Source organism: Sciurus vulgaris, assembly GCF_902686455.1.
Source record: "Sciurus vulgaris genome assembly, chromosome: 7".
Classification (NCBI taxonomy): domain Eukaryota; kingdom Metazoa; phylum Chordata; class Mammalia; order Rodentia; family Sciuridae; genus Sciurus; species Sciurus vulgaris.
Window position 1 is genome coordinate 139,214,228 of NC_136467.1, and position 17,131 is coordinate 139,231,358.

The following is a 17,131-nucleotide window of genomic DNA, read 5'->3' on the forward strand; positions in this document are numbered from 1 at the left end:
ATAGATGCACACATATGTTAAATTTCATCAACAATACACTTAAGATCTCTGTACTTTAAGCTAGACCTCACTTTTGCCTTTTCAATTAAGAAAAAAAAATTTCTAAGAGTTTTACATGTTGTGTAATCATTGCATTTACTTGTTCCAATATGGGGAGTTTTAAGAATAAAAAATGTGCTATTAAAAAATGTCAGGACAACAGGGACAAGCCAGGATTCATGGCCACCCGCCTGACTGACATTGCTTTCTGGGAGACTCTTTCTTGCCTGGACTAATGCTTCTCAACCAGTTGGCAGACTAGTCAGTTCCGTAGCTTTTTAAGGATTCCCTACCCGGGAATTTTGTTTTACTTGGGAATTCCAGTTTACTTGATTTAGAGTAGGCCCTGGTTGTCTACATTTGTTTTCTTTAAACTTTCCAGATGGTTCTAAAATGCAGACAGAAGAGACAACATTGACCCGGCAACACCACAATAATCCTCCACCAAAAAGGCTCAGCCATCCCATCAATTGGAAGGTTTGTTTTCAGCATCACTGCCTGGAGAAGATAAAGGGCAGTTCGGTTACAAGTGAGTTTGTATTTGTCTTGGGGTGGGGGAGATCCTTTATGGCACATGATCCTCTACAATGTTTATCTTTTACTTCAAAGGTAAGTGTCCCATTTGCTCATTCACACATGTTGGGTTTTTAGCTCTGACATTTATGTCTGATGTTGCTGATTTTTTATTACATGCATGAGATCTGGGTTCAATACTCAGAACCATAGGAGTCTAATAGGATCGCTTCTTCACACAAGATGACCAACCATCCTGGTTTTCCCTGAACAAACCTAGTTCTCACTCTAAGATCCCATGATCCAGGAAACCCCTGAGTTTCTGGAAAATGAGTTTCTGCGGTTTCTGGAAACCCCAGAAAAGGGATGACTGAGCAATCCCCACAGATCCCTAGAATAGTTGTGGGACCCACATGCTTTGGGGAAGAGAGACTGAAGATCTGAAAACTGCTGAGAATTCAGAGAAACCTCTGGTCCTGGTATTGCAGATACATAGTTCCATAATAACTCTCTTCTACCTTTCCAAATTCCTGACCGCTGTGTGCGAGAGGCTCTGCCCCAGGCTACCCTGGTCAGCATGGCTAACAGGCCCAGGAACATTCCTGATCTTGCCCATCTTGCCTCCCTTCCTTGTAAGAGCACATGAGAACAAGACAGCTCATCCACCTCTAATTCCAAGCTGTTGCACATGATCCAACATCACTCTACCCTTAACAAGCCTGGTTTCATTTCCCAGCACTGAGGAAGCTTTTTTATCACCAGGCTCAGCTCTCACACCTTGCACCTGGAAGGTCTCCTGCCTGGTCCTTTCCTGCCCTGAAGATCCAGTTCTCACCTGACTGTTCATAAGGTCCACATTTAGTCTCTGAAAGCATATCCCCAGATTATGTGGAGTACTTTTTTTAAGTACCATAGGACAGAGCTTTCTGTAGTAGATGGTTTCTACTGACACTTTGCCATAGATTCAGAAGGATTGGACAACAGAAGACACACAGCTATTGAAAGCTTCATGTATTGGAAGTGAACCGTTTAGCAGACCCCCCCCCCCTTTTTCATAATAATCCCCTTATTTCGTCAGCATGTGACGCCCTTCTTCCAGGGAAACTCATTTCTACCCACTTTGATATGTTTAAGAAACTGTACTGAGCCAGGTGGTACATGCCTATAATCCCAGTGGCTCAGGAGGCTGAAGCAGGAGGATGGCGTTCAAAACCAGCCTCGGCAATTTAGTGAGGCCCTAAGCAACTTAGTGAGAGCCTGCCCCAAAATAAAATATAAAAAGGATTGGGGATGCTGCTCAGTGGTTAAACCCCCCTGGATTCAATCCTCAGTATGGAAGGAGGGAAGGAAAGGAGGAAGGAGGGAGGGAGGAGGGAGGGAGGAGGGAGGGAGGGAGGGAGGAGGGAGGGAGGGAGGGAGGGAAGGAAGGAAGGAAGGAAGGAAGGAAGGAAGGAAGGAAGGAAGGAAGGAAGGAAGGAAGGAAGGAAGGAAGGAAGGAAGGAAGGAAGGAAGAAGGAAGGGTACTTAGTTTCTGTTCTGCCTGGTACCTGCTCAGGAGGGCCATTTCTTTATGGCTAAGAAAATGTATTCTCTCCTCCTTATAGACAGATTTCCATTTCCTTGTTGCTATATTAAAGAAGATTCACTGGAAGACACTGAACCCAGAAAAGAATAAACAAGGATATTATTTATAAAAAAAAACACTATTACTTGAGGGGCAGCAGGCAGAATAAAATTACTTGAACTAGAATTGATTATCAAAATTGCTACTAACCAGGCATCTCTTATCTCTCAATACCTTGGTTTTCTCTTCTGTGGAACAAAACATTGGGACCAAATTATCTCCACAACCTTTCTTTTGTTCCAGAATGCTGCCATCTTTCCAGATTACTGCATCCTCTTTCATTCACTGGTTATTTCCAGTGTACTATTAACAGGAATTAAGTGTATGCTAAAAACAAAATAAGATGATGATTGATTACAATGCATGATGTATTAAAGATAAAACAAGAACACTTTTAAAATGTAAAAAATAAATGTATGCATTTCAGGGAAGAAACATGTTCAGCTGAGAAATATATGATGAAATATAAGATGAGAAATATATGAGATATGAGAAATATATGATGTCCAACATCACTAGTAATCAGAAAAAATTAAAGTGAGATGCCACTTTTCCTCCATTAAACTGATAAAAATGTAAAAGATTAATACTATTAATTGTAGGTCAGGATGTAGGAAAAGAAGAGTGTAGTTCAGCAACTTTTTAGGGGCAGTTTCATATCTACCAAAATGTAAACATTTAGTGCTCTTTGATCCTAATCTGTCAACCTATAACATAAAATATTTATATGTGTTGTACATATATACATAGTTTGGACACATTTTAACTGTCTTTCTACAGGAGAGTTGTTTTGAATATTTCACCCAGAAATTGGTAAAAGGCACTTAGATTCCCTTTAAGGATCTTCACATTGAACTTCAGAATTTTTTGTCAGTCATGAACTCTAATTTGCATTTGGCATCAGCTGCTTAGAATTAGTGCTTCCCTCTTTCTTGCATCAGGTATAGATGACGTTTTAAGGTAGAAGTTCATTTCTCTGCCTTCTCTGCCATTCTTCAAAACAGGAGAGAAGCCAAGCACAGTGGCGTACACCTAGAATCCCAGTGATTAGGGGAGGCTAAGGCAGGAGGATCACAGGTGCAAAGCCAGCCTTGGCAACTTAGTGAGCCCCTGTCTCAGAATAAAAAAATAAAAAGGGTTGGGCATGTAGTTCAGTGGCACAATACCCTTGGGTTCAATCCCCAGTACCACAAAATCAAAAGCAAAACAAAAGGAAAGAGAAATCAGAATGAAATCAGGCATGTAAAAATCAGGTTTTTCCCCCTGTGAAAAGACAGTCTATCTGGTTGAGAATTTCTTTCCTGTCTGTAAGATAAATAATGTGCAAATCAGTCTGAGAAACAGAACATCCCAATTAGAAAAGTCAAAGGTCTCTCCTGCAGGTGATTTCGGTCTGACCTTCAGTATATCTTAGGGTCAAAAAAGGCACAGGAGAAGAAGGGGAAATTCTGGCCAGCTACAACACAAAGAAACAAGCCCTTCAGAATGGAGGAAGTTATTCCGTCTTCAAGTATAAACAAGACCTGAGCTCTTGAAAGAGGTCTCTGCCTAGCGAAGAAGGCAGTATGCACAAGGGATCCTCAATCCTGTCCAGAAAATGTGCTTCAAAATGGAAGGTGAGGGACTCAAAGAGTGTTTGAGGCAGTAGACACTTGTCACATGAAACAAAAATTTTTAGCTTCAAATTCCCAGCTTTTCCCAGTGCATTAAAAATTAACTTGAAAAAGAAAAGATTGGATTGGGCCCATTCTCTTTCTATTTGGGGCATTTTAATAACCTGAAGTTTCTGGACATACTATTCTCCATCTAAATAAAACAGAAGACAGTCTAAAGGCAAGTAGAAAGTATTTTTTTGGAAATAAGCTGGATATGGACATTAGGCTGAATGAGTAACCATTAAATACACACACAGAGATACCTGCAGATTCAGTGTGGCCAATTACCACACCAAAAACTAAAAGCCTTTAACATCCTGGATGTGTGAACGTTTTCTCCAGGAGCCCAGTATTTTCAGACACTGCCTCATTTCTATACCCCCACATTCCTAGAATGTACCTAGAAGCAGCAACTTCCCCCATTTTCTAAATATACAGAAATGGGCTGCCAAAAACCTCACTGACTTGCCAAAGTTCACAACGTCCTGAGTCAGGTGCTATGTGCCAGTCCTGCAAACAGAAACACAGAAAACAATCCACCCGTCTCAGGGGCCACACCATTGACTCAAAAATCGTAACCGAGCATTTCCATGTCATTTTAGATAAGTTCTTTCGCCAAACCTGATTGCAATAGAGCTATCGCTTTTGTTTCAAGAATGTTCTTTGATGGGGAAGAATCCAACAAGCCTCTTCCTCCCTCTGAACTAGTTTGTCCAGACTCTTAACTCATCAGGTGGGAGGAAGTGAAAAACCTGGGAACCAGAACCTGCCAACAGAGCCAACTCCAAACAGAATCCAATCATCACCCCAGCAAGCTGTCCCAACCTAGATGTTAGATTGATCCCCATTCTGGGCATAAGTCAGAACCTTTGCACTCAGTGTAAACAGCAACCAACCAATGAAATCCCAAGACATGTTCTCAATGCCCTACAGACTAATTGCTCATTCATCCCCACAAGGCCATTCAGGATCGAGTCCCAGCTCTTGGTCCCAGTTGTCCTGAACTGATACCAGCCAGGGACTGTTCATACTCCCTGCTCTCTCTCTCTCAGGGCCCTCGACTATGCTGCCTCTCCATCCAGAAAATTCTGCTTGCCTCCCTCATCTTCACCACTCCTCAGCCACCTCACCCATCCATCAGCTCATATGTCACTTCATCCATGAAACCCTCTGACCTCTTGCGAGTCTATAATCACTCTGTTCCTCCCCTAGCATAGACCTCAGGTGACATTCCACATGTAATTCATTACCTGTTCACGTGTCTGCATCCCCCATCCAGGCCTTAAAGTCCACGAGGGCAGGGCCTTGCTCTGTGGTCCCCTTTGTATATCACTGCCCAGTTGTGAACGATTGAATGAATATTCTAAATCATCAGAGGCTGTGGATGATGATTATGGCAGGCCTGCTTCAAGACACTGAGAAGAGAAAGGTCAAGAAGGTATGGCCACTGCCTCATTTATATTTTAATGTATTCACCCATGAAGATTTTTATCTTTTTTTTTTTTTTTTTTCATGTAGACCTTTACAAAAGCACAGGTACTTCTTGGGTAATATTTGAAAATGGACACAGTGCCCAGGAGCCTGTTGCCCATAGACAAAGAATGTCCTTCTCTGTGCTCTTAGAGATGTTTCTAGAATGTTTGGACTCTCATGTGGCCTTTCCTTTTCTTTGCAACTGTCCTTCCCATTAAAAAAAAATAATAATTACAAAAAATATAACTTCCATCTCTTCTGCCTCCAGTCAATTAAAAAGGTGCACAATCCTCAGGCCCTTCACCTGATCCTCCTGATCTGTCTCTGAGCCAGCCCCTTCTCCCACTCCTTGACAGCATCACCCTAGTCTGGATCTCAAAGTTGGTCCAGGGACCAGGAACACCTGAGCACAAGTTAGAAATGCAAATCCTCCATCCCCTCCCACAAACACTGAACCAGAAATTCCGGGGCTGGACCTGCCCACCTGTGTTTTATCAAGCCCTCCAGGTGATTTTGATGCACGCTCAAATCTGAGAGCCACTGTTCCTTATCTTCACAGCACTTAATTGCAAGCCGAGTTGTCCTGTTTATTTATTTAAACACCTTGTTTAGTTCTTGTCCTTCTTCACCGGGGGGGGGGGGGGGGGGGGGGGGGGGGGGATTCCAACTGCATGGAAACTGGGACCTGTCTGTGTTACTCAGGGTCTATCCCTTCTCCGTGTTCAGTAAATATTTGTGAAATCAATAAACAAATCCTCCTATATCTGGTTTTCCTCATTATCCCAGGAGCTAGCTCTGAACAATCCCTGAAGGAGTTAAACCACCCTCGTGAGTCATCTGGCCCAGCTCTGGTTATCTGTCAGTGTTGATAATGCTCCAAGGACAGTAGGTGAGACACAGCACAGCACGGCTTTTTATCCTCTTTGCCTAAATCCTGGAGGCTGGCAAGCTGGTTAGAACCATTCCGTGCTCACTCTTCCAAATTCCAGGGGCCTGAAGCGATTTCATAATGGAGTCATTTGGGGGCCCACCTGTGGATTCCCTGTGCAGGTGGATCAAATTCTCAAAGCCCATCCCTGCCAGTGGTCCTTCTATCCTGGTGGTCCTTCCCTCCTCACACCCCAGGAAGTGGAACCCAGCTGTCATTACAACATGAAATCCCATTTCCAGGTTCACAGCAGCAAGGTTTGCAAAGTCCTTCCCTTGTTAGGCTGAAGGGGCAGGCCAGGCAGAGAAACGGCCATTCCTTCACCCTACACGCACTCTCTCCTGGGTAATCCTCACCGACACCAGAACACCTGGAGAGTTCTGCCTGTGCTCTTCAGAAGACGGAACTACATCTCAGAGAGCAGTTCTCCCAAGGTTATCCAGGGGACCTTCACCTCTAACCCAGTTCCGACCCCAAAGCCCCCGCTTCCTCTCATGGGCCAGCTGCAGTGTTCACCCAAACACCTGAGTGGCAGGGAAAGAGAAGATGAATTTTCAGGAGAGAATAAACTGGGTGGCTGAGAACTGGTGGCTTCCAGCTTCGCCTGTCCACCCTGCCCTGAGTCCACCACGCCTCTCTCACTGGATTTGCCCTGGGCCTGCCTGGGACAGTTAATATTAATCCCGGGGCTGACGAGCACCTTTGCCACGTTCCCAGGGCTCTGTGGAAGGGGGGGGGATGCTGAGTCACTGCCTACGTGGCAGCCTAGTTTCCACACCTCCCAGGCAGCCTCTGCATCCCAACCTTGGGGCCCCTTCACTCCTGGAAGGAAGGGGAATGTGGCTGCTTTCACTTGCTTCATGGAGGAAGGAAGGATGAAGGGCATATTAGCAAGGAGGGAGAAGGAATCCCAAGCAGCTTAGCCAAGAGAGTCCCCTGATGGGCTCTCTCCCTTTTACATATCCTTTTTACTCGCATCAACTAACGGCAAGGGGAGGGTGCACTGCTGTGGAACTGGATTTATAAAAAGCAGGCTGGCACCTACAGGGAAGGTTTAACACTGCCCTGAACGCCTGTAGCCCCTCCATCAGGCCCCTGCAGGTTCCAGAGGCAAAGGCCCCAGGTTTCTCTGCCTCTCTGCTACCCCCCCCACCCTCGGGTCCAAAGTCCAAATTCACCTCTTCCCTTGAGGTTCTCATTCCCTGGAGTGAGCATGTTCCAAGATCCCAGGTAAGGACGTGGAAGTGGGGTATGGCACACCTTTCTTCCCACCCCCGTGTGCCTCCCACCAAGGGTATTGGGACAAGTGATGTGCAATGGGGTTCTGGAAATGGGTGATTGGCAACTTGACATGCATTGCAACAGCAGGGTCTTGAGAGAGTAGGACCTACCTATGTTAAATTGCATTATCCTGAATGGAAATAACCCCGCTGCTTCTCGGCTTGTCTTTAACCCTGAAAAGACACAGCAATGCTGAGGTGGGTTTTGGTGTGTGGGCTGGGGACAGCCATTCTCTTGGCTTTGATGCCCCCAAGAGTATTTGAAACCTCAGTAAGTTCAAAGGAAGCACTCTCCACTCCTGAGCTACTGATGTGGGAAGGTGGAATTGTGGCAGGGAGAGAGGAGAGAACCCACACAGAGCAGAGAAGGGAGAGTCCAAGGCACCCGCCACTGTCAATCAAGGTTCAGCCTTGAGACTGAGCCCTGACTTTGGGGAGCTGAAACTTCCTTAGCTCCTGTCCCGCTCAAACATGCTGGGATGCCCCACGCTGAGGGCACTGGCTGATCGCCCCGCTGATTCACACCATGATTAAACGGGCAACTTGGGCCAGAAGTAAAATCATCCAGGGCAGAAACTCTGAGAAAGAAACAGAGAATGCAAACTCAGAACAGAGACAGATGGGTAAATAAATGGCACGACAGGACAGCACAAGCCAGGGGCTGCTACAGACGCCATCTTCGTTTACCCATGGAGCAGAGGAAAGCTAAGCACAGAGGCTGAGCTCTCTGGACCACTTTGGCTTCCCAGGGAGGTACCAGTACCCACTGAGGTTCACACCGTGTGTCTACACCCTGCTGAGCTGTGACATCCCTCACCATCCTGTGTCCTGTGCAGGTCGGAGCATGCGGTTGACTTCAGGCCCACAGTCTGGGTCAGCCGTGCTGGGGGCCCAGATCCTGTTCCTGCCGCACATGACCCCGGTTGCAACAGTGGGTTAAAGTTCAAAAGCAGCCTGGTGAAAAGGTTTCTGGATCAGCTGTACCTTCCCTGACAGATAACCAGACAGGAGAGAAAACATTCTACAATACCTCTGAGCTATCCTTCCGGCAGCCTCCCTAACAAAGGCCCCAACCAGTCTTTCTGGTACTGATCCCCAATTACAAGTGGATTAACAGAATCTTCATATTTTTTTTTTCCAAAATAAACAATGAACCCGGTGGTTTATTTTCCAATGCACTGCTTCAACATCCAGCTTATTTTTAGTAAAATAAATCACCGGCCTTCCCAAGGGTGTATTCACAGGTAAACCCAAAGAAGTTTTTCTCCTTTCAGATTGTTCATGAAATCAGGGTTTGGGATCCACCAAGGAGACCCAAGAAATATTGCTCTAATGACTCAGCCCTGAGCCCAGGAAATGAGCATAGAGTGCTTCAGAGAGGAACTGAGCTTTGTCCTCTTGTCAAAATGTTTAACTGAACCCAGAATCTTTAACTAAGGATTCCATAGCATGGACCAGTAAAATATTCAAGGAGGAGGGGAGTGCTACTAGGTCTAACTAATTTAGAGTAATAAAGGAACAGGACACAAAAATGGAACCCAACTGATTTGGGTTCCTTACTGAGCCAACAGTGGAGTTGGAAAGACAACAGCAAAACTCAGAAAATAACAGAAATACCTTTGTTGCTGGACCCAAGACATCTCCAGTACAGTGCCAGTTTAGGTGGAACAGACACATAGCTTCAATTTTTTTAACGGAGGACATGCATAGAGGGTGGGGTAATCGTTGGGGGCTGTGGGTTTGGAAAGGGATCATGGGACAAAGGACTTGAGTAGGATTTGAATCAGAGTGGAAACAAGCTGTGATTCCTCAGGACTTCACATGCCCTCTTTATTGTGTCTCCTTCTGCACACTCCCCTGGGCCATCTCTCCCTCAGCCTCCACTACTACTTCAATACAGTGACTCACAAGTCTTTATCTTCAATCTGGCTCTTTCTCCTCCACGCCTGGTTCCAACGCTCTGGGGGTTAATTTCTCCACTGTCTCAAAGAGCAACTCCAGCTTACCACCTTTCCCCACCTCTGAATGTACCTGCTTTTGTTCTTCTCTCCCATCCACATGCACCCAAGGGGAACACCCAAACTGGACAATGTGGGTGTCCAAGCCCAGCTGGCTCTACCTTCTAATGGACCCACAGCCAGCCCTGTCGCTGCCCCTGTGTCCGTTCTACTCCTGTCTCAGATCCTCATTATTTCTGCTGCCCTCTACCTGGTATCCCAGACTCCAGGTCATTCTTACTGAAAACCGTCTTCTACAAAACCATTCTTTGCAGGCAAATGCTTGTGAAACCCTCTTTTCAAAACACCATCAACAAACAGACCCGGGCTTTGCCCCGAGGCACAGAACCTAAGTGTGTGCAGTATTCTTAAATAATGATTTTAAAAGCTTAGCATGTTCTTAGCAAGACTAATTAGTTGAAATAGGAAGCAGCCACATGGTACACATTGTTAATTACACCCATTGGTAAGCCATCCAATAGCACCCTTAGTTGATTTGGAGATGCTGCCCCTTGGTTCCTGCCCTTGTACTGGTGTGGCTAATTTTGGCTTTGCATATGAAAATTTCAAGGTCAGGCCCAATGACCTTCAGGGACAGCAAGTTCCACTCAAGTTTGCAACACTCGTGAACATCTGAGTGGATGTTGCTCCCCACCCCCTTGTGCCTGGGCGTGATGCGGTTCTCTCTGGTTTCCCTAGTAACTCAGTGATTCTCCACCAGGGGAAATTTTATCCGCCCCCCGGGGGGCATTTAGCAACATCTGGGGACATTTTTATGGTCAAAATCTGGAGGAGGGAGAGTTGCTAACAATGGCATGTAGTGGGTAGAAGCCAGGATGCTGCTGGACATCCTGCAATAGACAGAACACACAGGATGGTCTGGCCCCAAAATGTTAATAGTGCAGAGTTTGCACATCCTGGTCCAGACTCAGATCAGTTCAACTCTTACCCACCTGCTCCCCAAAAGCTTTCCCCTCCTCTATGAAAGGAAGAGGAGCAGTCGCTGCCTCAGGTCCTACCGTGGTCTGCAGCAATTATGTCCACGTGGTTGTTTCCTTCTCTGTCCCTCCTCCAAGCTCCTTGAAGGCAAGGGCCATGTATTCTTCCTCCCATTACGTCCCACACTGTCAGGTCTCAGGGACTGTGATGCAAAGAGAAAAGTCACTGAGTTCGATGGAGGCCAGCAAGTGTTGCTATAATGCCTCTGAGAGATGTCCACCCACTGAGACACACAGTCTCTCACTGCCACTGCCACTGGTGGCATTTAACATGTAAAGACTGCGTGTGCTCGGTATCACAGACACAGATGTTTAGACATGATTTATTTTTCCCTTCAGCTCACACAATAAAAATAGCTGGGCGAACCAGTAGATCAAGGCCAAAAGAGTACTTCAAATACCAGCTATTGCTCTTGACCAACCACAAAAAAAATACACAGTCATTCCCGTGATGTGATGTCAAAATCCATGGCTGCTCAAGGTCCTTATATAATGGTGCCGTATTTGCATGTAAGCCTACTCACATCCTCCTGTGCACTTTAGATCATTTCTGGATTACTTGAGATGCTTGATACCCCGTACATGCCGCCAGTGGTTGTTGTATATTGTACAGTTTAGGGAATAAGAACTAGGAACAAAACCTATCCATGTTCAGGACAGATGCTTTCTTTTTCCTATTTTCTTTCTGAAGTTGGTAGAGTCCACAGATGTGGAACCCACAGAGGCCAAGAGCCAACTGCATACCTGCTTTTGACAAAAAGTGAGGAAATAGAGGGAGGGAAGTCCCTCAGAAGTACAAATCCTTGGGGTGACAGTATGAAACAAAGAGCCCTCAGAATTCCAGGAATTAGCGCCTTCCCTCCCGGTCATAAAAAAAAAGGAAAATGTGTGAAAGAAACAAAAAGCAAAATCTCCCCCAAAGCAAAGCTTCCTCCATGTAGTCAGCTCACCAGATTCCAGAAGGTCAACTCAGAAAGTGTGAATGCACTATGGAGAAGGTGAGGAGAGGGAAGACAAACCTGCTGCAACCAAGGGTCTTTTCTTTTTTTTTTTTTTTCTCGGAGACTGGGTCTCACTACTGTTAGGCAGGTTGGCTCAAAACTCCGGGGATCAAGTGATCGTTGCCTCAGCCTCCAAAGAGCTGTGACTATAGGCACCAGCCACTGATGCACAGCCAACCAAGGCTACCAAAAAGGATGTTTGGGATGCAGATACCTACCCACTGTCACCTCTGACGTTGCCAGTGTCCCAGTGCCCCCTTATCCAAGAGACTCGACCTCATTCAGTCAACCAGAAGAACTCATGGGAAGGAAGTACAAACATCAAGATCAAAATGGGAAATAAACCAAGCACCGTGGCTCACATCTGTAATCCCAGTGACTCGGGAGGCTGAGATAGGAGGATGGAAAGTTCAAGGCCAGCCTTGGCAATTTAGCTAGATCCTAAGCAACTAGGTAAGACCCTATCTCAAAATTAAAAAAAAAAAAAAATTTAAAAGAGCTGGGGATGTGGCTCAGTGGTGAAGCGACCCTGGGTCCAATCCCTGGTACCAAAAAAAGAAAGAAAAAAAAAAAAGTAAAATAAATTGCAGAGAAAAGACAAAGACTACAAACCTCCCCCTCTCCACCATGCATGGATTTCATGGTCAGTTTGCAAAAGGGATCAAGACACCACACCTGTTGCTGAGAGCCTCAAGGTTCTTGCTGAACCCCAGCAACCTGTATGGAAACCACATAAAAGGGCCATGCACTTTGCTCGCCCAGAGGATGCAGCTTCCTCACAGAGTGCTGCTACTAATAGTCCCCACCACAGGCTGTCATGAGCCCCTTAAGATGAATGTGCATGATAGCAACTAATGTTGAGCTGTTCCTGTGCCACAAAGAGCATTAGATAGGGACACTGCTTCATGTGATAATATCCCCTAACAATTAAGAGGGCAAATCAGCAGGGTGACACTGGTCCAGCAGAATTGCATCACACACACTGAAGAACACTCCTCTGTCCCCGGGTGCGGCAGCAGGTCCCAGGATACAGTAGCTACACTTGCTGTTGGAAAAGAATTTCCTGTTTCTTTTTCCCAACAAACTCAGAACAGGAGTTTGTTCTTTGTGGGCTGCGTTGGTCCCTTTTCTTTTCTTATAACAAAATACCTGAGGCTAGGTACTTTATTGTTTCTTAAAAGAGGTTTATTTAGTTCACAATTTTGGAGACTGAAAATTCAAATAGCATGCCATCAGTTCTGGCAAGGGCCCCCCTGACTACATCACCTCATGGCAGATGGTATCAGAAATGGGGGGAGCCAATGTGAGAGGAGAGATCACATGACAAGACAGAGCAAAGGGTGTGTCCAGCTCTTCTAGAGAGAAATAACTCAGGGGTCCAAGAACGCTACCTTCAGTCCCTCTTGAGGGCATGTTCGCAATGACCTAAGGACCTAAGGACGTCCTTCCACTAGCCCCACCTCTTAAAGGTCCCACCACCTCTTAAGTTTACCACACTGAGGACCAAGCTTCCAAAACATGAACCTTTGGGAAACAAACCACATCCAGAATACACCGTGAGCTTTCACTCTTCTTCCAATGGCTTAGAGTTCTCTTGTTGGGGCGGAAAACAATCAGCTTAGAAGCTGGACCTTCCTGTGGCTCAACATGTTAGGATCAGTCAGACTCTAGCTAACTTCAAGATTCCTGCCCTGGTGTCTCTTATCACCCTCCTGAAATGCTCATCTTCTTTTGTCCACTCTTTGCAGCGGGTGGGTGACAAGCCAGGTACAGCAACAGAAATGAGGTACATGGAAAGCCAGCGTGGGATTTGCAGGGCCACAGAGTCAGGTCTATGTTCCCCAAGGGAATTGAAGCTGTGGACAGCCATCCAGATGATTCTGATGAAAGTGTTTGTTTATTATTCTCTGCTCTGAGTATTTGGGTGTGTGGGATGTTGGCCTAAAATAGTGGTTCTCAAAGTGTGGGTCTGGGGAAACCATCACATACTGGAAACCTGTCAGAAATACGAATTCTCAGCCCCAGCCCAGATACACTCAACCAGAAAATCTGGGTGGGCTCCATAAAGCTATATGATACCCAGCCCTCCATGTGAAGGGTGGATGAAAGCAGGTGAGGAAGAGAGGAAGAAAATCACAGAGACAGAAAAAGGGATCTCCCTAAACTAAGACCCACAGCAGGCAGGAAGTAGGTGCCCCGCAGAGAACACCTCTCTTGCAGGTCTTGATGTTGACTGCATCCTCTCCCTCTTCAGGAAGGTTTACATGCCCTCTCAGTCATGGCTGTCTTCTTTTGAATACTTATACCAGTCGTTGACAGTGAAGGAGGAACAGGGTGCAGTGGGGAAGAGCACTTCACCAGGACACACGTGTGCCCTGCATTTTATATGGGACTAGTGGATTTAATACAGCAATGAGATGGTTATAACAGTCTAGGCAAGCTATGATGTGCTGAGAACTATGAATTAGAAGTGCTATTTCTGTTTCTTTAGGACTTAACACCATTCATAGTAGAGTTTGAAAATATTGGTTGAATAAGTTAATGAGTGCTTACTCCCCTAAGGCACATTATTACAACAGAATTTCTTCCAACTTACGTCACTTCCCTTCTCCCTCCCCCTTTCTTCTCATTTGGGTGGCATAAGCCTGTCGCCCACACGGGGATCCACTGTGGTTCCATCCAGCAAGCATTTGTGAAGCTCCTATTATGTACCAGGCAGAATGCTGAGTCTGAGAAATGAGCTACCAATCAAAAAGTTTCTAGTCCAGTAAAGAGGCGGCTCCCGTTTAAGTATCCCCTAAGCTAAGTATTTCAGATTTTGGACATTTTCACATTTGGGAATATTTGCATAGAATTTATCAGTTGTGCATAGCTAATCTGAAAATCCAAAATGGTAACAAAATCCAAAACTAAAAAATTAATTGGATAATTTAAATATAAAATAGTTAGGACTGTGAGAATCCTCCTCTAAACAAAGCAGGGTCACTTAAAAAAAAAAAAAAAAAAGTATTCTGCCTGCCCCTGACAAGGACAGCAGCAATCATACTTTGCAAACAACTTCATGGAACTGAATTTTCCCCTCTTCTCCCCAGATTATCGCAGGAAGAAAAGAGTTCATATACCCCCCAGTTTTAAAATCTAATCAGAAAACCACCAAACACCTCTTCCACCCCACCCTCCAGATGCCCACACAGTTTGAAGAATTTAAAATTAAAGCAAAAGGTCAGGCTTATTTATTTCCAGTGCAACAAGTTAACATGTAGATCAAAGAATAATTTTCTGTGCTAAGTTCAGCAAACTTATGAAATAAATGAAGAAATCAGTTTTGCTATTGGGTATATAACTGCCATGTCATGTTGGGGCACACAGCCACAAGTCTGCCCACAGAGTGTGTTTTTTTAGAGGAGAAGGTAGCTTTCCATAGAGCAAGGGGAGTTGTTTTGTCTTGGATCAAATATTTCTGTGTATTAAACCTCAAATTATCCAAATCCAAAACTGTTATGTCCTGCAGGGTACATAGGAAAACACGAAGGGAATAGATTCTGTCTGGCACATAAGGGTCCGGGTGCCCTTGCACCTTTTAGAATACATGCCTGTGGTTTATTTGTGGCTTTAATTGAGCACCCAAAGGTGCCCAGTCAAGATGCCTTCCATTGCTGGTGGAAATGCAAAACAATTCAGCTCCCCTAAAAAAAATAGCTGAATGATTCCTCAAAAAGTTAAACATAGGGGCTGGGGTTGTAGCTCAGTGGTAAAGCGCTTGCCTAGCACATGTGAGGCACTGGGTTTGATTCTCAGCACCACATATAAATAAATAAAATAAAGGTCCATTGACAACTAAAAACAAAAATTTTTTTTTAAGTTAAACATAAATTAGGTCTGGTGGTGCATGCCTGTAATCCCAGTTGCTCAGGAGGCTGAGGCAGGAGGCTCATGAGTTCGAAGCCAGCCTCAGCAACTTAGGAAAGCCTTAAGCAGCTTAGAGAGATCCTGCCTCAAAAATAAAATTATTTTTATTTTATTTATTAAAAGGCAGGGGATGTGGGTCAGTGGTTAAGCACCCCTGAGTTCAATCCCTGGTACCAAAAAAAACAAAAACCAAAAAACTGAAACGTAAAACCACTATGTGGCTCAGACAGCTATTTGTACACCCACGTTCATGGCAGCTCTATTCACAACAGCTCCAAAGTACAAACAACCCACGTGTCCATTGACAGATGATTGGATGTACAAACTGTGACATGGGCATAAAATGAAATATTCTTAAGCATTCTGTGTGTGTATGTGTGGTACTGGGGATAGCACCCAGGGACACTTTACCACTGAGCTACATCTCCAGCCCTTTTATTTTACTTTGAGACAGGGTCCTACTAAGTTGCCCAGGCTGGCCTAGAACTTGCGATCCTCCTGCCTCAATCTCTTGAGTCACTAGGATCGCAGGCCTGTGCCACCTCTCTTGGCTGTTCCTAAACCTTTTTATTTTTTTTTTTTTAATGGTTTCTGAGTTCTTTTTTTTTTTTAATTTTTATTTGGCTTTTAATTTTTTACAGACTGCATTTTGATTCATTGTTCACAAATGGGGTACATAATTTCGTTTCTATGGTTGTACACAATGTAGATTCATACCATTCGTGTAATCATACATGTACATAGGGCAATGATGTTTGTCTCATTCCACCATTTTTCATACCCCCTCCCTCTCATTTTCTTCTACATATTCTAAAGTTCCCCAATTATTTTCTCATTTCCCACCCCTAGCCCCATTATATATCATCCTCTACTTATCAGGGAAAACATTCAGCCTTTGGTTTTTTGGGCTTGGCTTATTTCACTTAGCATGATATTCTCCAATTCCATCCCTTTATTTGCAAATGCCATAATATTATTCTTCTTTATGGCTGAATAGTATTCCATTATGTATGTATACCAGAGTTTCTTTATCCATTCATCTGTTGAAGGACATCTAGTTTGGTTCCACAATTTAGCTATTGTGAACTGAGCTGCTATAAACATTGATGTGGCTGTGTTACTGTAGTTTGCTGATTTTAGGTCCTTTGGGTATAAACTGAGGAGTGGGATAACTGGGTCAAAAGGTGGGTCCATTCCAAGTTTTCTTAGGATTCTCCATACTGTTTTCCAGAGTGGCTGCACCAATTTGCAACTCCACCAGCAATGTGAAAGTGTGCCTTTTTCCCCAAATCCACACCAACATCTATTATTATTTGTGTTCTTGATAATAGCCATTCTAATTGGAGTAAGATGAAATCTTAGAGTTGTTTTAATTTGCATTTCTCTAATTACTAGAGATATTGAACACTTTTTCATATACTTATTCATTGCCTGTGTATCTTCTTCTGTAAAGTGTCTGTCCAGGTCCTTGGCCCATTTATTGATTGGGTTCTTTGTATTTTTGTTGTAAAGTTTTTAAGTTCTTTATAAATTTTGGAGGCAAGTGCTCTATCTTAAGCGCATGTGGGAAAGATTTTCTCCCACTCTGTAGGCTCTCTCTTCACATTCTTGATTGTATCCTTTGCTGAGAAAAAGCTTTTTAGTTTGAGTCCATCCCATTTATTGATTCTTGCTTTGATTTCTTGTGCTTTGGGAGTCTTATTGAGGAAGTCTG